Source organism: Rhinatrema bivittatum, chromosome 2 (assembly GCF_901001135.1).
Source record: "Rhinatrema bivittatum chromosome 2, aRhiBiv1.1, whole genome shotgun sequence".
Taxonomy (NCBI): domain Eukaryota; kingdom Metazoa; phylum Chordata; class Amphibia; order Gymnophiona; family Rhinatrematidae; genus Rhinatrema; species Rhinatrema bivittatum.
The window spans coordinates 230,944,990-230,967,590 of NC_042616.1; the positions used below are offsets into that span (position 1 = coordinate 230,944,990).

Consider the following 22,601-nt stretch of genomic DNA (forward strand, 5'->3'; position numbering starts at 1 on the left):
GATGTCCCAACATCACCTTAAACGGAACATGGCCATGACAGAGTTCCTTATCTTTCCCCATAAACCCACTTCCCCTCTTACTCTGATCTCTATTTCTGTGTATAAAACTATCATCCTCCCAGTCCTCTTAACTGTGGAGTCATCTTTGAGTCCTCGCTCTCCTTTTCTATAGATATGAAAAATACTGCTAAATTATGTCATTTCTTTCTCTAAAACTGCTCCAAAATCCATTCCTTCCTTTCTGGACATACTACTAGAATCCTTATTCAATATCTCATCACCTCCCACTTAGACTACTGCAATCTGCTCCTTAACATTTTCCTGGTGAAGCACCTCTCTCCACTAGAATCTATCCAAAGTTCAGCCATGCGACTTATTTTTACTAAATTCACTACACCCATATCACCCATCTTCTCAAGAAGGAGTTGCCTATCTGTTTCTGCATACAGTTCAAGCTCCTTTTATTTACCTATAGGAGCCTTCACTCTACAACTCCTCAATAACTTTCCTTTCTTATCTCTTTCTCCACTCCTCCTTGTGAACTCTGCTCATCGGGCAAGTCACTCTTATCTGTGCCCTTCTATTTGCAAGCTCACAGCTTTGTGCTTTCCACCTCACTTATACCATATATTTGAAATAGTCTTTCTGACTTGGTGTGTCATGCTCCTTCTCTGGCCTAGTTCAAATCCAGTCTACCCCCCTCACAGTTCTATAGATTTTTCAAATTATCGTAATAAATGAAATTCCCAAATTTTCTTTTGCCTTGTTTTTTTGTTTTGATTAATTTGAGTCCCACTGTTGCGAGCGGAGTAGTGGACCCTTGGGCCAGCCTTGCAGAGAGAGATGGTAAGCACTCCGCGGTGAAGAGGTAGGCCGGGAGGCGGTGCCAGGCAGAGCGCAGGGTAGGAGACTTCACCCTGGAAGCCCGAGGACCCCCTGGGAGGAGCCCGTGAGATCCCAAGCCACTGGGACTTAGGAGACCTAGGACGCTGAAGAGACGGCTTCACCCTGGAAGCCCGAGGATCCCCCGGGAGGAGCCCGTGAGGTCCTGAGCTGCTGGGACAGGAGACCTAGGCCGAAGACGGAGACGGAGGCAGACCAGGGTCGAGGCAGGCGGCAAAAGAGAAGCGTCAGGTACAGGCCGGAGTCAGGAACCAGAAGAACAAGCGAAGATCCAGGAGCTGGAGCAGGAGTCTAAGATCCGGAACTGGAACCGAGGATTCCTGGAACAGGACTCAACATGAGCTGGAAGCAAGAGGAACAGAGCACAGCAACGAGCACCAAGCAGGAACCTCGTTGTAAGGCAATTTGCTACAGTCAGACGCCGGGTTTAAATACCTACTGGCATCTGACGTCGGCAGGAAAAGCCCTTTAAATTCCTCCTCCTTGCGCGCGCGCATGCCTAGGAGGGGAGGGGCCAGGTTCAGAGGCTCGGCGGCGCCACCGCGACACAGGCCGCGTAGGCCTGAACAGCCACGACCCTCACGGGGACAGGAGCCCGACCCCCGGACCTCGCCGACTGAACCCCAGCGGAGCAGGTAAGGCCTCGGTCGCGGGACTCGCGACCGAGACTGCAACACCCTTTCACCCTGTATATTTGTTTTGATTAGATTATAAACTCTACCAATCAGGGATTATTTCTTGTATGTTTTTGTATAGTGCTGCATACATTGAGTAGTGCTATAGAAATGATAACAGTTGTACTAGGAGTCTTTTAAAGAGATTGATGCATCCCTAATTAACTTGATGTGTGCTAGTACTGTAAGTTACTGGTCAATCTAGGAATAACTTTCTTCTTGTATGCTGATGACATTAGGTTTTAGATCCCACTCTTCAGATCATTTGAAAATACAGCTTTTATACTCTCTACCTATATGAAAGCAATTCACCAAGAACCATCGCAACTTAAACTGACATTAAACCCTAAAAAGACTAAAATCATTTGGCTGAATAGAAACTCATCGATAGTTAAACCACCTGCCCTAGAACTAGGTAATTTTCAAATTAATTCCTCAAATCAAGTACGGGATTTAGGTGTACAACTAGATGAGAACCTCACAATGAAAATGCACATCAGTAAATTAATTGACAGGTTATGCCAAGCTATGTATACTACATCAGTTGAAACCATTATTAACTTTTGAGGACTTCCATACTGTATTGCAAACTCTAATCTTCTCAAACCTTGACTACTGTAACTCCTTACTAATAGTCTTCCAGCAAGTCACTTAAAACCACAACTATTACAAAATGCTGCAGCACGACTATTATTAGCATCTAGGAAATATGATCACATTACACCCTCGCTGATGTCACTACATTGATTTACCAGTACAATCTAAATCTACTATAAAGTATTAACTATATTATTTAACATCATTCATTCCAATAGCACCAGCCTGTTAAGAGTAACACTACAACCTTACAATCCTCTAGGCATGATAGTGGATAATACTTGAAAATCGTCAGCTCAGTGTGCTGCAGCAGTCAAAAAAGCAAATAGAATGTTAAGAATTATTAGGAAGGGAATGGTTAATAGAACGGAAAATGTCATAATGCCTCTGTATCGCTCCATGGTGAGACCACACCTTGAATACTGTGTACAATTCTGGTCACCGCGTCTCAAAAAGATATAGTTGCGATGGAGAAGGTACAGAGAAGGGCAACCAAAATGATAAAGGGGATGGAACAGCTCCCCTATGAGGAAAGGCTGAAGAGGTTAGGGCTGTTCAGCTTGGGGAAGAGACGGCTGAGGGGGGATATGATAGAGGTCTTTAAGATCATGAGAGGTCTTGAACGAGTAGATGTGATTCGGTTATTTACACTTTTGAATAATAGAAGGACTAGGGGACATTCCATGAAATTAGCAAGTAGCACATTTAAGACTAATCAGAGAAAAATGTTTTTCACTCAGTGCATAATAAAGCTCTGGAATTTGTTGCCAGAGGATGTGGTTAGTGCAGTTAGTGTAGCTGGGTTCAAAAAAGGTTTGGATAAGTTCTTGGAGGAGAAGTCCATTAATGACTATTAATCAAGTTTACTTAGTGAATAGCCACTGCTATTAATTGCATCAGTGGCATGGGTTCTTCTTAGTGTTTGGGTAATTGCCAGGTTCTTGTGGCCTGGTTTTGGCCTCTGTTGGAAACAGGATGCTGGGCTTGATGGACCATTGATCTGACCCAGCATGGCAATTTCTTATGTTCTTATGTTCTTATGAACACTAAGATCTCAAAATAATGGACTATTGACTATTCCCACAATACGGAGCACACATTTGACACAAATAAGAGATCGGGTGTTTTCCATAGCGGGTCCAAAGCTCTGGAATTCTTTGCCTGAAAAATTATGTATTTTATCAGACAGAAAGAAATTTAAATGTGAATTAAAAACATGGCTATTCAAAAACGCATATAATTTAACTTAAAAAATCAGAATATGCAGAACCACAAAGACAAGAAGGACAAAAGATAATAATCTAAACATGAAGAGCAAATCAAATGAGAGAATGCAAGATTCTCAAAATAACCCACTGACTAAGATGTGAAAAACTAACATTTCATTTTAATTATCCTTAATCTTTGCCTTATGTACTAGATCAATTTTAATATGTACTAGAAAATTTCACTTGATAGATATTGATGCCTGCTTATGAATACCATCTTTGTAACCAATCTTTTTTTGTTTGTTGAGTTATTACTATGAATGTCACTTTGTAAACCATTGTGATCTGTACATGGAACGACGTTATATGAAATGTCTAAATAAATAAATAAATAAATTGTGTGGATCCTTCATGAATGTACTGTCCAAATAAATACCCAATTAGCCTGTTGCTATGGAAGAATGTCAAAAGGAGTCAATGGGCCACTAGATAACTGAGGGGTAAAAGGGTTGCTCAAGGAAGACAAAGAAATAGCAGAAAAGATAAATGAATTCTTCATTCTGTGTTTATTGAGGAGGATCTCGGGATCATACTCACACTGGAACATTTTTTTTTATTGTGATGACTTTGAGTGACTACATGAAATCACTATGAAACTGGAGGTTGTAATAAATCAGATTTAACAAACTAAGGAATAACAAATCCCAGGACTGGATAGTATTCACCCTAGAGTTCTGAAGGAACTCAAATATGAAATTGCAGACCAGTTTCTGGTGATTTTAACCTATCATTTACAACAGCTATGGTACCAGAAGACTGGGATGGTGGCCATGTAGCATCAGTTTTTAGAAAAGGTTCTAGGGGTGATCTAGGAACCTATAGACCAGTGAGCCTAAAGTCGGTGTCAGGTAAATTGGTAGAATCTATTCTTAAAAAACAAATTACTGACCAGATAGATAGACATGGTTTAATGGGGGAGAGGCAACATGGATTTTGCAAAGGGAAGTCTTGCCTTACCAATTTACTTGATTGTTTTGAAGGTGTAAATAAAGGTAAGTTGGTTGATATAGTGTATTTGGATTTTTAAATGCATAATGCAAAGTCCCTTATGAGAAACTCCTCAGAAAATTGGGAGGTCTTAGAATCAGAGGCAGTTGCCTTTTGTGGATTGGTAACTGGATAAAAGACAGGAAAAAGAAAGTAGGTTTAAATGGTCATTTTTCCAAATGGAGAAAGATTGTTAGTAAAATGCCTTTGGAGGTCTGTATTGGGACCTGTGCTATTTAGCATATTCATAAATGACCTGGATAAAGGAACAACAAATTATGGGGTGTATTTATTAAAGCTTTCCTCCCATTCTATGTCCAGTGGATTTACGTGCGTAGAGTGGCTTACACGCGCCGAGCCTATTTTATAAAGGCCCGGCGACGCATGTAAAGCCCAGGGACTTGTCTAAGTCCCGGGGCTTTATAAAAGGGGCGTTCTGGGGAGGGACGGAGGAGGGGCCAGAGGCCTTCAGCACAGCTGCCATTTGTCGCTGTGTTGGAGGATCGCGTGCCGGCAAGCTGCCAGCGCGCGCAACTTGCGCCTGCCCAGAGACAGGTGCAAAAGGTAAGATAGAGGTCGGGGGGTTAGAATAGGGCTAGGGAGAGGAAAAGTTAGGGGAAGGGATGGGAAGGTTAGAATAGGGGGAAGTGAATAGGGAAAGCCGCGGGCATCAGCGTGCACAAGATGCACTAGTGTGCACCCCCTTGCATGCGCCGACCCCCGATTTTATAACATGCGCACGCTTGAGCGCACATGTTATAATATCTAGCATACATGTATGCGCAACGGGTAGCGCACGCACATGTTTGCCCGCGCGTATGTTTTAAAATTTAACCCTTAGTAAATGAGCCCTTATGTGACAAAATTTGCAGATGACACATATTTTTTGAGTCATTTTTTTTTAACAGTGAATTGTGAATTTCTCACAGGACAAGCAGGATGTTAGTCCTCACATATGGATGACATCACAGGATGGAGCCCAATCACGGAAAACTTCTGTCAAAGTTTCCAGAACTTTGACTGGCTCCTACTGGGCATGCCCAGCATGGCACTAACCCTGCAGACAGCAGGGGTCCCCCTTCCGTCTTCTATTTTCCACGCAGCAGTAGCCTCGCGGTTAAGAAGCTCTGCAGAGATTTCTGACAGGAATTTTACTCACGGAATTACTAAAAGTTAATTTGCCCCACAGGGGTCCCTCTTCTAACTTTTTCAAGCTGCGGTACTCTGGTAAGTTTTTACCCATTTTTCTGTTGATTACCGTCGAGTTTAGCCCTCGTGGCCTACTGGCCGTCAACCGTACCGCAGCTCAATTTTTTCCATGGCCATGGCGTTGGGGTTCCGTCAGTGCCCGGACTGTAATCGCACCATGTCCATCACAGACCCCCATAAAGTCTGTGTAATGTGTCTTGGATGAGAGTACGATGTCTTGACCTGCACCAAATGTGCCTTAATGACACCAAAAGGTCGCAAGGCCAGAATGGAGAAGATGGATCTTCTCTTCCATGCTCAAACCCCGACTCCGTCCATTGCATCAATGTTGTCGGAACCAGCACTGTCAACTTCACGCCAGCATCATCCACTGACCGGTGACCATCTGGAATCGATGACATATCGGCCTTCGACACCCTCTACTCCCCCTCAGGACCGAGGGGATCGTAGAGACAAACATCACCACCAGCATAGAAAGTCTTGGACCATCAAGGGAGCGAAATCATCGACCTCGCCATTGTCTGAGCTGCCGTCAAAGAAACCCCATCCAGAAAAGGCACCGACCTTTTCGGCGACCGGGTCACCGAGGCAACCCTCCCCTGATGGGGCATCTGGAGCCGCGACTCCGCCTTTAAGGTGGTCCCTCCGGCTATGCCTCTGCCTCCTTCTTCTGTTCCGGAGCCGGGGCTGCTTGCTCTAGGTCTCCGAGAAGAAGTGGACCGGATCGTTCAAGAGGCCATCGACAAGGTGATGCAATGACTCTAGGTTCCTCCGGCACCGACACTGGTACCGATTGAGGAACCGATCACCCACCCGATTCCGGCAGCATTGCACCGCTGCTCTCCAGGATGGAAGTGCTAATTTCCGCTTTTCCACCGATGGACCCTGGGTCACCGATGGCGCCGGTGCCCTCCCCACTCACTCTGTCATTGGGAGGAGAAACAACGTTTCACATCCCTCCTTCGGGAGTACTGCCTCAGCCATCGATGCTGATACGTCCATGCCACAGATCCAACCATCGGTGCCGATACGCCCATCGGCGCCACCGAGCCATCCATCGATGTCCTCGAATCCTGCACCGGTGCCTTCGATGCCTTCATCGGCGCCTCCGATTATTCCTTTGATTCCTTCGGAGCCTAAACCAGGACCTTCAGGTATACCACCATCCCGTCCCCCTCTACATCCTAGAGGGGCAGGTGCTGATCCTTATGATACCTGGACTGATGATTCCTCACCAGACACCGATGATTTGCCTTCACCACCTTCACCCACTTAAAGCAGAAAGCGTTCTCCTCCAGAGGACATTTCCTTTATAAATTTTGTGAAGGAAATGTCTGAATTGGTTCCCTTCCAATTACAGACTGAACAGGATGATAGGCATCAGATGATGGAGTTGCTCCAATTCTTGGATGCTCCCAAGGTAATAACCTCCATCCTTATCCACCAGGTTCTTCTGGATCTCCTGAAGAAGAACTGGGAACATCCTGGCTCCATTGCTCCAGTCCACAGGAAAGCTGACACTACCTATTTGGTGCAGTCAGCTCCGGGCTTTCAGAAACCACAATTGGATCACCAATCTGTAGTAGTGGAATCTGCACAGAAGAGAGCAAAGAGATCAAAGCCTCACACTTCTTTTCCCCCTGGCAAGGAACAGAAGTTTCTAGATGCCATTGGTCACCGAGTCTTCCAAGGATCAATGCTCATCTCCCGAATTGCCGCTTATCAGCTCTATATGACTCAATATAACAGGGTCATTTTTAAGCAGATACAAGACTTGACGGACTCGCTGCCTCAGCAATTTCAAGAACAGCTCCAAACCTTAGTAAACAAAGGTTCTGAGGCAGGCAAGCATGAGATCAGATCATCTTATCATATCTTTGATACTGCTACTAGGGTATCTGCAGCTGATATTTCGGCGAGAAGGTGAGCCTGGCTCAAGTCTTCTGACCTTTGCCCTGAGGTACAAGACAGGATATCTGACCTGCCTTGTGTAGGAGATAATCTGTTTGGAGAACAGATTCAATGGACGGTGGTGGAACTTAAGGACCATCATGAGACCCTAAGATAGCTCTCTCTGATGCCTTCTGACTATTCTTCTAAACAGCTCTTCAGAAAGGACTCTAAAAAGTCATTCTTCCGCCCGAAGAAATCCTACCCACCACCAAACAGATCCCGTGCCACGAGACCTTTTCAAAAAGCACAGTCTCGTCAAACACGTAAACAAAAACCACAAGCAGCTCCTCAACCAGGGCCTGCTTCAGGTTTTTGACTTTCACCTAGAGAGCAGCAGCCAGATTCCACTGCCTCACATTCCAGTGGGATGTCAATTTTGCCACTTCTACAACATATGACACTCAATCACCTCAGACCAATGGGTACTGGCAATAATTGCTCAGGGTTACCATCTGAACTTTCTCTCCGTGCCACCGGACTCCCCACCTCTACTGATGTGGAGAACATCCGATCACTCCATCCTTCTGGATCAAGAGGTCTCCCTCCTTCTCCAGTCCAAGGCAATAGAACCCGTACCCTACTCTCAGCACGGCCCAGGGTTCTATTCCCAGTACTTTCTAATCCCCCAAAAATCAGGAGGCGTCACCAATTCTGGACCTACGTGCCCTCAACAAGTACCTCCAGTGAGAGAAGTTCAAGATGGTAACTTTAGGCTCGCTTATTCCTCTTCTACAAAGAGGAGACTGGCTCTCCTCTCTGGAACTCCAGGACGCATACACTCATATTGCGATAACTCCATCTCATCGCAAATACCTGAGGTTTCTAATAGGCCCCAAGCACTATCAATACCGAGTGCTTTCATTCGGCCTAGTGTCTGCACCTCGAGTCTTCACAAAATGCCTCGTAGTAGTTGCAGCCTTCCTCAGGACCCAAGGTGTTCACATCTACCCCTATCTAGATGACTGGTTAATCAGGGCTCCCACTCAGCAAGCTGCTCTTTCGTCCCTCAATATAACCTTACACACTCTAATTTCATCAGGATTTCTCATCAACTATGACAAATCCTACTTAGTCCCATCTCAAACCTTGTCATTCATTGGGGCAGACTTGGACACCTTGCAGGCAAAGGCTTTTCTGCCTCGACAGTGAGCTATCACTCTCGTGTCTCTTGCACGCCTGCTGCAGTCTCAGCACTCCGCGACTGCATGCCACTTTCTCATCCTCCTGGGACACATGGCTTCCTCAGTTCAGGTAACACCAATGGCCCATTTGGCCATGAGAGTCATGCAGTGGACTCTAAGGTCTCAATGGACTCAAAGCATTCAGCCACTATCGACCGTTGTCCACGTAACTGACACACTCCATCAGTCTCTTGCCTGGTGGAAAAATCAGATTAATCTCCTCCAAAGCTTGCCCTTTCAGCCCCCAGACCCTCAATTTACTCTCACCACCGATGCTACCAACCTCAGATGGGGAGCCCATGTGGCCAATCTGCAGACACAAGGCTCTTGGTCTCCAGAGGAAGCCAAACACCAAATAAATTTCCTGGAGCTTCGAGCAATCAGATATGCTCTCAGGGCATTTCAGGATTACCTCTCAAATCAAGTTATCCTGATCCAGATGGACAACCAGGTGGCCATGTGGTACATCAACAAACAGGGAGGCACAGGCTCCTTCCTTCTGTGTCAGGAAGCTGCACAGATTTGGGCGAAAGCTCTCTCCCATTCGATGTACCTCAGGGCCACCTACTTGCCGGGAGTGGACAATGTGTTGGCAGACAATATGAGTCGCATCTTTCAACCGCACGAGTGGTCTCTCAACCCCTCGGTGTCGAACTCCATCTTCCAACAATGGGGATATCCTCAGATAGACCTCCTTGCGTCTCCTCAAAACTGCAAGGTAGAGAAATTCTGCTCTTTCATTCACAGCAAACACTCTCAGCCCAGAGACACATTCTCTCTCTCGTGGGCAACCAGTCTACTCAATGCACTTCCTCCACTTCCTCTTCTCTCGAGGACTCTCATGAACCATGATCCTGATAGCACCTCACTGGCCACACCAAGTGTGGTTTCCAATACTGCAGGATCTCTCCATTTGCAGGCGCATTCCCTTTGGAAAGGACCCGCTTCTGATCACTCAAAACGACGGGTGCCTCTGCCATCCCAACCTTCACGCCTTGTCCCTGATGGCATGGATATTGAAATGTTTATCCTTCAACCACTTAACCTTTCTGAACCAGTTTCCATGTCTTGATTGCTTCACGGAAGCCATCCACGAGAAAAGCTTACTCTTACAAATGGAAAAGGTTCACGTCATGGTGCTCTTCTCAGTCCTTTGACCGCTTTTCATGTCCAATCATGAAGTTTTTGGACTATCTCTGGCATTTATCAGAGTTAGGTCTAAAGACTTCTTCCATCAGAATGCATGTCAGTGCGGTAGCCACCTTCCATAAAGGTATCGGGGATGTTCCTATATCAGTACAACCCCTTGTAACACGTTTTCTGAAAGGCTTGCTTCACCTCAAGCCTCCACTGCGTCCTCCGGCCCCTTCTTGGGACCTCAACCTGGTTTTGGGTCGACTCATGAAATCACCATTCGATCTTCTTCACTCCTGAGATCTTCGCTATCTCACATGGAAAGTGATTTTCCTTCTGGCAATCACTTCAGCTCGCAGAGTTAGTGAATTACAGGCCCTAGTTAACTATCCGCCTTATACTAAACTTCTGCAGGACCGGGCGGTACTCCGCACTCACCCTAAGTTCTTGCCTAAGGTAGTATTGAAGTTTCACTTTAATCAATCCATTATACTACCTACCTTCTTTCCCAAGCCCCATTCCAATCCAGGAGAACAGACTCTGCATACCCTTGACTATAAACAGGCTCTAGCATTCTACCTAGACCGTAAAGCTGCCCACAGGGAAAGTACTCAATTGTTTGACTCTTTCCACCCTAACAAGTTAGGGAAGCCTTTGGATAGGCAGACTCTCTCCTCCTGGTTGGCGGACTGCATATCCTTTTGCTATCAGCAAGCAGGCATTCCATTTCAAGACCGTGTTAAAGCACACTAGGGATGTGAATCGGGCTTCGGACGATTGAAAATATCATCGATATTTTCAAAATCATCAGAAATCGGGGGCTCCCCCAAAACGAAAGGAAAACCCCACGATATTGATTGTGGGGGTTCTCTTATTGTTTTGGGGGAGGGCGGGAAAAACGGCACACAAAAATAACCCCTAAACCCACCTCAACCCTTTAAAACTAATCCCTTTGCTTCCCCAACCCTCCCGACCCCCCAAAAAAATATTTTACAGGTACCTGGTGGTCCAGTGGGGGTCCCGGGAGTGATCTCCCATTCCCGGGCCTTCGGCTGCCACTAATCAAAATGGCGCCGATGGCCCTTTGCCCTTACCATGTGACAGGGGCCGGCCAATGGCACAGATACCCTGTCAAATGGTAAGGGCAAAGGCCATCGGCGCCATTTTGATTAGTGGCAGCCGATGGCCCAAGAGCGGGAGATCGCTCCCGGGACCCCCACCGGACCATCAGGTACCAGTAAAATGTTTTTTGGGGGGTCGGTAGGGTTGGGGAAGCAAAGGGATTAGTTTTAAAGGGTCGGGGTGGGTTTTTTGTTTATCGGCTAGGGCGCAGCCGATAAACAAAACCGCGATCGGGCCCGATGGAAAAAACCCCACATGTGAATCGGAACCAGAATCCGAACCAATTCCGGTTCCGATTCACATCTCCAAAGCACACTCTATGAGGGCCATGGCAAGTTCTGTAGCACACCTAAGATCGGTGCCGCTTCCTGACATTTGCAAGGCTGCCACCTGGAGTTCTCTCCACACCTTTGCAGCCCACTATTGCTTGGACAAAGCCGGAAGACAAGATTCCATCTTCAGCCAGTCCGTAACCTATTTACAACGTGACGTACCATCACCCTTCCGCCTGCCCGGTGGGGTTCAGGATGCCCTCTACCAAATTCCACCCCAGTTGTTGTGCCTGTTGCATGCCTTTGGGTACATTTGGTGCATGTTCGGACATCCTCAGCTCAGTACTCACCCATATATGAGGACTACCATCCTGCTTGTCCTGTGAGAAAGCAAATGTTGCTTACCTGTAACAGGTGTTCTCACAGGACAGCAGGATGTCAGTCCTCACGAAACCCGCCTGCTGCCCCACGGTGTTGGGTTCATAACGTTTTCTTATTTTATTTTTCGGCACTGCCTGTAGCTTTTAAATAAGACTGAAGGGGGACCCCTGCTGGCTGCAGGGTTAGTGCCATGCTGGACATGCCCAGTAGGGGCCAGTCAAAGTTCTGCAAACTTTGACAGAAGTTTTCCGTGATTGGGCTCCATCCTGTGATGTCAGCCATATGTGAGGACTAACATCCTGCTGTCCTGTGAGAACACCTGTTACAGGTAAGCAACATTTGCTAACTGGAGAAAGACCTTGAGAGACTAAAAACATAGAAACATGACAGCAGCAATAGACCATACAGCCTATCTAGTCTGTCCATCTATCAAACTAATTCAGTTTTACAATTTCTATCATTCTCTCAGAGATTCTCTGTGTTTATTCTATGCCTTCTTGAATTCAGATTCTGTTTTTGTCCGCCACCTCCAACGGGAGGCTGTACCATGCATCTACTATCTTCTTTTTAAAGAAATATTTCCAAAGATTACTCCTGAGTCTATCCCCTTTCACCCTCTTTCCATAACTAGGAGACTGGGCATCTAAATGGCAGATGCAATTTAATGTGGACAAGGGCAAAGTAATACTTGTAGGGAAAAATAATCCCAACTACAGGTGCACAAAGTTGGGTTTTGTGTTAGGAGTCACCACCCAGGAAAAGGACCTCAGAGTCCTTGTAGACAGTACCTTGAAATCTTTGCCTGTGTCCGGTGGCAGTCAAAAAGGCAAATAGAATGTTAGTAATTATTTAGAAAGAAACAGAGAGAACACAATGAAAACATCATAATATCCTTATATAGATCCATGATGTGACCACACCTTGAGTACTGTGTGCAGTTCTGGCCACCTCATCTAAAAAAAGATTATACAGGACATAGAAAAGTTACAGAGAAGTGACAAAAATGACAAAAGAGATAGGAAAAGTTCTTTCATGGCAAAAGGCTAAACAGATTAGAGTTCTTTATCTTGGAAAGGAGATGACTGAGAGGGGATATGTTTGAGATTTATAAAATCATGAGTGCAGTGGGAGAGTAAAATAGGGAATGGCTTTTTACCTTTTCAAAAAAATACTAGGCCTAGGGGATACTCCATGAAATTAGCAACCGGTAGATTTAAAAGAAATTGTAGCAAGCATTTTTTTCACTCAGCACACAATTATATTATGGAATCTGTTGCTTGAGGATATGATCAAGACAACTTACATAGGGCCTCATTTTCTAAAGTATCGCAGGCCTGCGATACTTTAGGGAATGAGGGGTGGGGGGCTGAAAACGGGGGGCGGGCCTGCGCTAGTCAGCAGCGATCGCACCATCGCGGTGCAATCGCTGCCGGTTTCGCACCCAATAGCGCCACCATAGAAGGTGTAGCTATTGGGCGCGAACTCAGACGCGAAAAGGGCCTTACCTTTTCGTCGTCCGCGGCGTCTTCGTGGAGTCGGCCCCGGTGATGCCCCGACTCCTCCTCTTCCGGGACCGACTCCGCCCCCATTTTGGTATCGCACGCGATAAGGGACTTTTCACGTGTGAAACGTCCCTTATCGCATGCGATCCCTCTGGAAAATGAGGCCCATAGTGGGGTTGAAAAGAAGATTTGAAAAATTCCAGAAAGAAAATTCCATAAATAATTATTAGCCAGGTAGATTTGGGAAAGCTAGTGCATATTCCTGGGAGTGAGATACAAGAATTAGATTAACTATTGGGGATCTGCCGGGTATTTGTGACCCAGACTGGCTACTGTCAGATATAGGATGCTGGGCTCAGTGGACCTTGGTCTGAGCCAGCATGGCTCTTCTTTTGTTTTTATGAAACTTTAATGCATATTTTCAAGAAGGCATGAGTTACAGTGAATGTGTATGAAACCCAAGATTTCTGAAAACCTCAGTTCCACAGTATTGTTTTTTTAACCTCAATTCAATAGAATAGAGAAGCTTATCAGATTGTATATCTGTATGTGTTCCAATTTGTGTTTATATGTATGTACTCTCCTCCTTCCCCTCTTTATAACTTTGGACCTGCTAGATCTAGCTGTACCAAACTTTGAATCAAGTTAGATCCATAGAGGGATATATGACTTTTCTACTCTTCAAAGGTAGCAAATGATTTGGGAAAGTGCAGAAGGGTACAAAGTTAGTAATTTTCTCATAAGGAATGCATGCTTTTTTTCTGTTCCCTCCCTCGCTTCTTCCACCCTCAACACACACTCTTATAAGTTTAAAATAGATGGACCTTGATCTACTAAACTTTGTATAGAGATAATTCCTTGGGGGGAGGAGGTGGACATCTGACTTTTCCAATTTCAAAATTTGTGAGTGATTTTCAGGTGACAGTGGGGCAAATTTGGTACCTTCTAAAAAGAAATCCACGTGGATTGAATCAAAGCTATCTATTCTATAATGTCATGCTTTGTACTTGTCATTTCTCCAAATTTAAAAAAAGAATAACAGCCAACAAATCCATAAATAAAGTAATAAACTGATAATGTATAAGCCAGATTTTCTGGGCATTTATGTGAGTTTATTTTAATTTTAAAACATGCCAGGAAAAATATCTATTTAAATGCCCTATTATTATTATTGTTGAAAAAGATATATGACATAACTTTTATTATCAAAATTCAACAGGGAAAGATGATAGTTTTCACATTTTTTTTCATATTATTCTAAATAAAGGTATTTAATATTTTAAGAAATGCCTAGTCTTGAAAACTATTTTCTTGTTTCTTGTAATGATCACAAATTCATATGCCTGTAAAGTTTCAGTTAAATTTTACACTTTGAAATTTGAAAACATACATGTTTACAGATTCGAAACCATTCTCATGGTCTGGTAAATTAAAATAATAATGAAATCAGAAGTTTTAACAAAAATAGAAAACATTTGGAAACTCAGATTTTAGAGGTGAAAAGGTAGGTTACTTGAATACCCTTATCAATGTCTTTTAGGGGGTAATTTTTATAAAAAAAAAAAAAAAACCAAACATCTAAATTAGGCAGTACAAATGTGTATAAATTACTCCAGTTTTCAAAGTGGACTTATACACACAAGTCTACTTTTAAAATTACCCCCAACAACTGTAGCTATAGCCAGTGGCTGGAGAGCCCGTGATTTTGTAGTAGAAGTAAGTGGTAGTATTCAGAGGTGCTTCTGATGCTGGCAGTACTATATATGGAGCACCCTCTTTCCTCTGGTATACCCTCACAGTCCCATTGCCTCTGGAACTCTCATTCTTGCACTTTAGCTAGCAGTTTATACCAGAGTGCCAGATTGAAGAATGATACTCCCTTTCTCACAGGACAAGCAGGATGGTAGTCCTCACATATGGGTGACATCACAGGATGGAGCCCAATCACGGAACACTTTTGTCAAAGTTTCTAGAACTTTGACTGGCACCTACTGGGCATGCCCAGCATGGCACCAAACCTGCAGCTAGCAGGGGTCTCTGATAGTCTTCTTTTTTCCGTGCAGCAGTAGCCACGCGGATTAAGGAGCTCCACAGAGATTCCTGACAGGAATTTTCCTCACGTAATTACTAAAAACTTTCAAACCCCACAGGGGTCCCTCCTTTGAATTTTTGACTCCGCAGTACTCCGGGAAGTTTTTTACCCGGTTTCGATCGATTCCCGTCGAGTTTGGCCCTCGTGGCCTAATGGCAGTCTACCATACCGCGGCTACATATTTCAAAGGCCATAGCATTGGGGTTCCATCGGTGCCCAGACTGTATTTGTACCATGTCCATTACAGACCCGTATAAAGTCTGTGTAATGTGTCTCGGGTGCGAGCATGATGTCCTGACTTGCACCAAATGTGCCTTAATGACACCAAAACGTTGCAAGACCAGAATGGAGAAAATTGAACTTGTCTTCCATTCTCAAACTCTGACGCCATCAATTGCATCAACGTCGTCTGAACCGGCACCATCCACTTTGCGCAGGTATCAGCCACCGGCTGGTGACTGTCTGGCGTCAACGACTTCTCAGCCTTCAACTACCTCTACTCCCCCTCAGGACAGAGGGGATCGTAGAGAGAAACATCGGCATCGACACCGTAAGTCTCGGACCATCGAGGGAGGAGAATCTTCGACCTTGCCATCGTCCAAGCCGCCATCGAAGAAACCCCGTCCAGGAAAGACACCAACCCTTTCTGCAACCGGGTCAACGAGGCAACCCTCACCCGAACGGGTATCGGGAGCCATGACTCCACCTTTAACGGTGGTCCCTCCGGCTATGCCTCTGCCTCCTTCTTCCCTTCTGGAGCCGGGGCTGCTTGCTCCAGGTCTCCGTGAAGAACTGGACTGGATGGTTCAGGAGGCCATCGATAAGGCGATGCACAGACTTCAAGTTTATCTACCACCGAAACCGGTGCCGACTGTGGGACCGACCACCGATACGATTCCAGCAGCACTGGCACCGCTGCTCTCGAAGATGGAAGCGCTTATAGCCGCTTTTCCACCGATGGATCCTGGGTCACCATTGGCTCCGGTGCCTTCCCCGCTTACCCTGTCATCGGGAGAGGAAACACCGTTCCGCATTCATCCATCGGGAGTTCTTCCGATGCTTCAACCATCGATGCCGATGCGCCCATTCCCGCCACCAATCCATCTAAACTTCAGTATAAAAAAGTTATAAATAAATAAATAAATCTATCGATGCCCTCGATGCCTGCACTGGTGCCCTCGATGCCTTCATCGGTGTCCCCAGCACTTCCCTCGATGCCTTCGGAACCTAGACCGGGACCTTCAGGAATACCATCGTCCCGTCCTTCTCAGGCTCCTAGAGGGGCAGGTCCTGATCCCTATGACACCTGGACCGACGATTCTTCTCAAGACACTGATGACTTGCCATCGCCGCCTTCTCCTACTGAAAGCAGGAAGCTTTCGCCTCCAGAGGACCTATCCTTCATAAATTTTGTGAAGGAAATGTCTGAATTGGTTCCCTTCCAATTGCAGACTGAACAAGATGGCAGGCATCAAATGATGGAGCTGTTACAATTCCTGGATGCTCCCAAGGAAATAACCTCCATCCCTATTCAGCAGGTTCTTTTGGAGCCCTGGTTCTGTCACTCCAGTCAACAGAAAAGCTGATACCACTTATTTGGTCCAGTCAGCCCCAGGATTCCAGAAACCTCAGCTGTATCATCAATCTGTGGTGGTAGAATCTGTCCAACAGAGGGCAAAAAGATCAAAACCCCACTCTTCCTTTCCCCCAGGTAAGGAACAGAAATTCCTGGATGCCATTGGCCGGCATGTCTTCCAGGGATCGATGCTTATCTCTCGGATCACCTCCTACCCATTACAAAAGGGTCTTATTCAAGCAGATACAGGACTTTGCAGAGTTCCTGCCTCAGCAATTCCAGGAACAACTTCTAACCCTAGTACTCAAGGGTTTTGAGGCAGGGAAGCATGAAATAAGATCCTCTTTTGATATCTTCAACACCGCTTCCAGGGTATCTGCAGCTGCTATTTCTGCAAGAAGATGGGCTTGGCTTAAGTCTTCTGACTTGCACCCTAAAGTACAAGGCAGATTATCTGATCTGCCCTGCATAGGAGACAATCTGTTTGGGGAACAGATTCAGCGGACAGTGGTGGAACTCAAGGACCATCATGAGACCCTTCACCCTTCCTCCAAACAGCCTTTCAGGAAGGATATTAAAAAGTCATTCTTCTGTCCAAAGAAGTCCTATCCACCACAGTCTAGGACTTGTTCCATGAGACCTTTCCAAAAGGCCCAGTCTCGTCAACCTCATAAACAAAAGCCGCAAGCAGCTCCTCAGCTGGGCCCTGCTTCCGGTTTTTGACTCCTGCATAGAGAGCAGCAGCCACTCTCCACTGCCTCAGATACCAGTGGGAGGTCAATTTTGCCATTTCAGTAACAGATGGCACACAATCACCTCAGACCAGTGGGTCCTTATCATAATCTCTCAAGGTTATCACCTGAACTTTCTCTCCATTTCACCGGCCTCCCCACCTTTACTGGCGTGGAGAACATCCGACCACTCACTACTCTTGGAACAGGATGTCTCCCTCCTCCTCCAGTCCAGAGCAATAGAACCAGTACCTTACTCTCAACAAGGCCTAGGATTCTGTTTCTGGTACTTTCTAATCCCCAAAATATCAGGAGGCGTTCGTCCAATTCTGGACCTACGTGCCCTCAACAAGTACCTCGAACGAGAAAAGTTCAAGATTGTAACCTTGGGTTCCCTCCTTCTTCTTCTGCAAAGAAAAGACTGGCTCTGCTCTCTCAATCTCCAAGATGCGTACACGCACATTGTGATAAATCCATCTCATCGCAGGTTCCTGAGATTTCTAGTAGGCCCCAAGCACTATCAATACCGAATGTTCCCATTCAGCCTGGCATCTGCACCACGAGTCTTCACCAAGTGCCTCGTAGTAGTAGCAGCCTTGCTCAGGACTCAAGGTGTTCACGTCTACCCCTATCTAGACGATTGGTTGATCAGGGCTCCCACTCAGCAAGCTGCTCTGTCATCCCTACATCCTACTTTACACACTCTGATTTCGCTAGGATTTCTCGTCAACTATGCAAAATCTTGCTTAGTCCCATCTCAAACTTTATCATTCATTGGGGCAGACTTGGACACCTTGGACACCTTGGACTTGGACTTGGACACCTTGCAGGCCTCAACAGCGAGCTTTCACTCTCATCTCCCTTGCACACTAGCTACAGTCTCAGCAATGCACAACTGCATGCCACTTCCTCATCCTACTGGGACACATGGCTTCCTCAGTACAGGTTACCTCAATGGCTCGCTTGGCCATGAGAGTCATACAGTGGACTCTAAGGTCACAATGGACTCAGTCCGTCCAACCTCTGTCAACCACTGTCCACATCACCGACTCATTCCGTCAGTCTCTAGTCTGATGGAAAAATCAGATCAATCTCCTCCAAGGCCTGCCCTTCCAGGCTCCAGACCCTCAAATAATTCTCACCACCAATACTTCCAACCTCAGCTGGGGAGCACATGTGGCCGATATGCAAACACAAGGAACTTGGTCTCCAGAGGAAGTCAAACACCAAATCAATTTCCTTGAGCTTCGAGCAATCAGATATGCTCTCAGGGTATTTCAGGATCGCCTTTCCAATCAGGTCATCCTGATTCAGACGGACAATCAGGTGGCCATGTGATACATCAACAAACAGGAAGGGATGGGCTCCTTCCTACTGTGTCAGGAAGCTGCGCAGATATGGGCAGAGGCCCTCTCCCACTCGATGTACATCAGGGCCACCTATTTGCCGGGAGTGGACAATGTGTTGGCAGACAACCTAAGTCGCTCTTTCCATCCGCATGAGTGGTCCCTCAACCCCTCAGTAGCAGACGCAATATTCTAACGTTGGGGTCATCCATGCATAGACCTCTTTGTGTCATCTCAAAACCACAAGGTAGAGAACTTCTGCTCTCTCACTCGCAGCCAACACTCACAGCCAAGAGATGCGTTCTCCCTTTCATGGGCAACCGGTCTCCTATATGCATTCCCTCCACTTCCACTTCTCTCGAAGACTCTCATGAAGTTATGTCAGGACAAAAGGATGCATGATCCTGATAGCACCTCACTGGCCTCGCCAAGTGTGGTATCCAATACTTCAGGACCTCTCCATTCGCAGGCACATTCCCTTGGGAATGGACCCGCTTCTGATCACTCAGAATGGCGGGTGCCTACGCACCCCAATCTTCAAGCTTTGTCCCTGACGGCCTGGATGTTGAAAGGTTAATTCTTCAGCCACTTAACCTTTTGGAGCCAGTTTCCCGTATCCTGATTGCTTCACGGAAGCCTTCCACGAGAAAGTCTTACCTTTACTAATGGAACAGCTTTAAGTCATGGTGTTCTTCTCAATCCCTTGATCCCTTTACCTGTTCCACCAAGAAAGTTTCTAGACTATCTCTGGCACTTGCCAAAATCAGGTCTAAAAACTACCTCCATCAGAATGCATGTCAGTGCGGTGGCCGCCTTCCATAAAGGTGTTGGGGATGTTCCTATTTCAGTACAACCCCTCGTAACACGTTTTCTGAAAGGCTTGCTTCACCTCAAGCCTCCATTGTGCCCTCCAGCCTCTTCTTGGGACCTCAATCTGGTTTTAGGTCGGCACATGAAACCACCATTCGCACCTCTCCAATCCTGTGATCTTCACTATCTCACATGGAAAGTGATTTTTCTCCTCGCAATCACATCTGCTCGCAGAATTAGTGAGTTACAGGCCCTAGTTACCTATCCGCTTACACTAAACTTCTGCAGGACCGAGCAGTACTCCGCACTCACCTTAAGTTCTTAGCTAAGGTAGTATCGGAGTTTCACATTAATCAATCCATTATACTACCTACCTTCTTTCCCAGGCCTCACTCGACCCAGGAGAACAGGCTCTGCATACCCTTGACTGCAAACGGGCTCAAGCCTTCTATCTAGACCATATAGCTGCCCACAGGAAATGTACTCAATTATTTGTCTCTTTCCATTCCATCAAATTGGGGCAGCCTGTGGGTAAGCAGACTCTCTCCTCCTGGTTAGCGGACTGCATATCCTTTTGCTATCAGCAAGCAGGCATTCCGCTTCAAGACCGTGTGAAAGCACACTCTGTGAGGGCCATGGCGACTTCAGTAGCGCACCTATGCTCGGTGCCACTTCCTGTCATTTGCAGGGCTGCTACCTGGAGTTCTCTCCATACCTGTACAGCCCATTATTGCTTACCATTATTGCTTACCAGAAAAACTGATCATATCACCCCCATATTACAAGATCTCCATTGGCTCCCCGTTGCCTTCCGTTCCCAATACAAAATACTTACCATCCTCCATAATACATTATACAAAAACAACTCCCCCTGGCTTGATGATATGCCACAGTTCCGTCAAACTAATCGTCCCACTAGAAACTCCCTCGCCGGTACCCTCCAAACCCCTTCACTCAAAATTGGGCACCTTACTACTACCAGGGACAGAGCCTTCACCATTGCGGGTCCCACCCTCTGGAACTCCCTCCCTGCTAAACTCCGCTTAGAACCGTCCCTGAGCCATTTCAAAAAAGGAATCAAAACATGGCTCTTCAAACAGGCGTACCCCAACTCCACTCAATCCTAGTCATTGTCCCTCTTTGAACCTTCTCAGCTCCCGTTCAGCCCTCATACCCTCTCCCTCTGACCTCCCCCTCACCATCCCAGCTCCCCCTCCTGCTCCCTCCTCCACACCTTTCTCCTGCGCCCCGCAACCTCCCCTCCACCCCACCCTTTTCACCCCTTAGCAACCTTCCATTGAAATGACCTTGTTTTAATGTATCCTGTTCCCTCCACCCCCTCCTCTCCTTCCCCCCCTCGTTCCCTTCCTCTTCCCCCTGCCCCTGCATTTAACTGTACATAAGTGCACTTACCTCCTTTATACTGTTAATAAGTTTATATGCTAAGTTTATAAGTGCACACACACGCCTCATGAACATTGTTTATGCATATTTAATCTTAACATGGATTTCCAAATCCATGTCGTTCAACAAAGTTGTAGCCTTGCTCGTTGACTCTCTCTCCCTGTACCTTCTTATATTATCCAGTTTAGTATATTATCCAATTATCTCCCTGTTAGCCCCCCATCCTCGTTCATTGTAATTTCCTTTCTAAGTTACTTGTGAACTGACATGATGTGTCTTACGAATGCCGGTATATAAAAGTGTTAAATAAATAAATAAATAAAAATAGACAAGGCCAGAAGACATGATTCCATCTTCGGCCAGTCTGTCTTGCGAAACTTTTTTACAACTTGATGTACCAACATCCTTCCGCCTGCCCGTTAGGGTTCAGGATGCCCTCTACCAAATTCCACCCCAGTCCTTGTTACTATTGCACATCTTGGGTACATTTGGTGCATTTCTCGGACGTGCTCAGCTCAGTACTCACCCATATGTGAGGACTACCATCCTGCTTGTCCTGTGAGAAAGCAAATGTTGCTTACCTGTAACAGGTGTTCTCACAGGACAGCAGGATGTTAGTCCTCATGAAACCTGCCCGACCCCTGCGGTGTTGGGTTCATTACGTTTTCTTATTTTATTTTTCGGCACTCCCTGCAGCTTTAAACAAGACTGAAGAGGGACCTCTGCTGGTTGCACGTTTGGTGCCATGCTGGGCACCAAACCTGCAGCCATGCTGGGCAGTTCTAGAAACTTTGACTAAAGTGTTCCGTGATTGGGCTCCATCCTGTGATGTCACCCGTATGTGAGGACTAACATCCTGCTGTCCTGTGGGAACACCTGTTACAGGTAAGCAACATTTGCTTTCACCCAGGGGTCATACAGAGTGAAAAGCATGTAAGGATCCAGTTGGGTGAGGGGTTTGAGCCATTTTTGCAGTTGCATCTGCAAGGAGTCCATGAGCATCTACTCATCTGAGGCTATTCCCTGTTCCAGCGAGAAACCCTCTAACTTCTCCTTCAGGATATTATGATGATCACGTTGCCCAAGGTGACTGTTGTAGAACTTAGATGCTGTGTGGCATCCTTAAAAGGCTTCAGGTCTTGTACCTCCTGCATCATGTGTAACCAATCCTTATGCCACAACACTCATCTCATTATCCACAGACAATTTGTTAATGGGTGTCTGTTGCTCCACTAAGCTCTACCTCATCAGAAGGTTGGAATGCCACCTGGTGCCTAATTCCTGAATAAGCTGATATACAGGTAATCCATGTCACGGAGCTGCTGTCCACCCTTCACACAAATTTACTGCACCTCTCTATCAGTGCCACAGTAGAAATCTGACACCTTCTTTTCCCCCAGCAGCAGAGAGTCCATTACTGCCAGGTACAGCACGTGAGCAAAGCTCTGGATTCTCTGGT

The 22,601-nt window shown here is 46.2% G+C and overlaps 1 protein-coding gene across 1 annotated transcript in view; it reads left to right on the forward strand.

The window, feature by feature from the left end:
- The window catches only part of KCNH8 (potassium voltage-gated channel subfamily H member 8), a 988,350-nt gene that overhangs the window by 329,196 nt on the left and 636,553 nt on the right, over positions 1–22,601 (forward strand). The window lies entirely within an intron of this gene.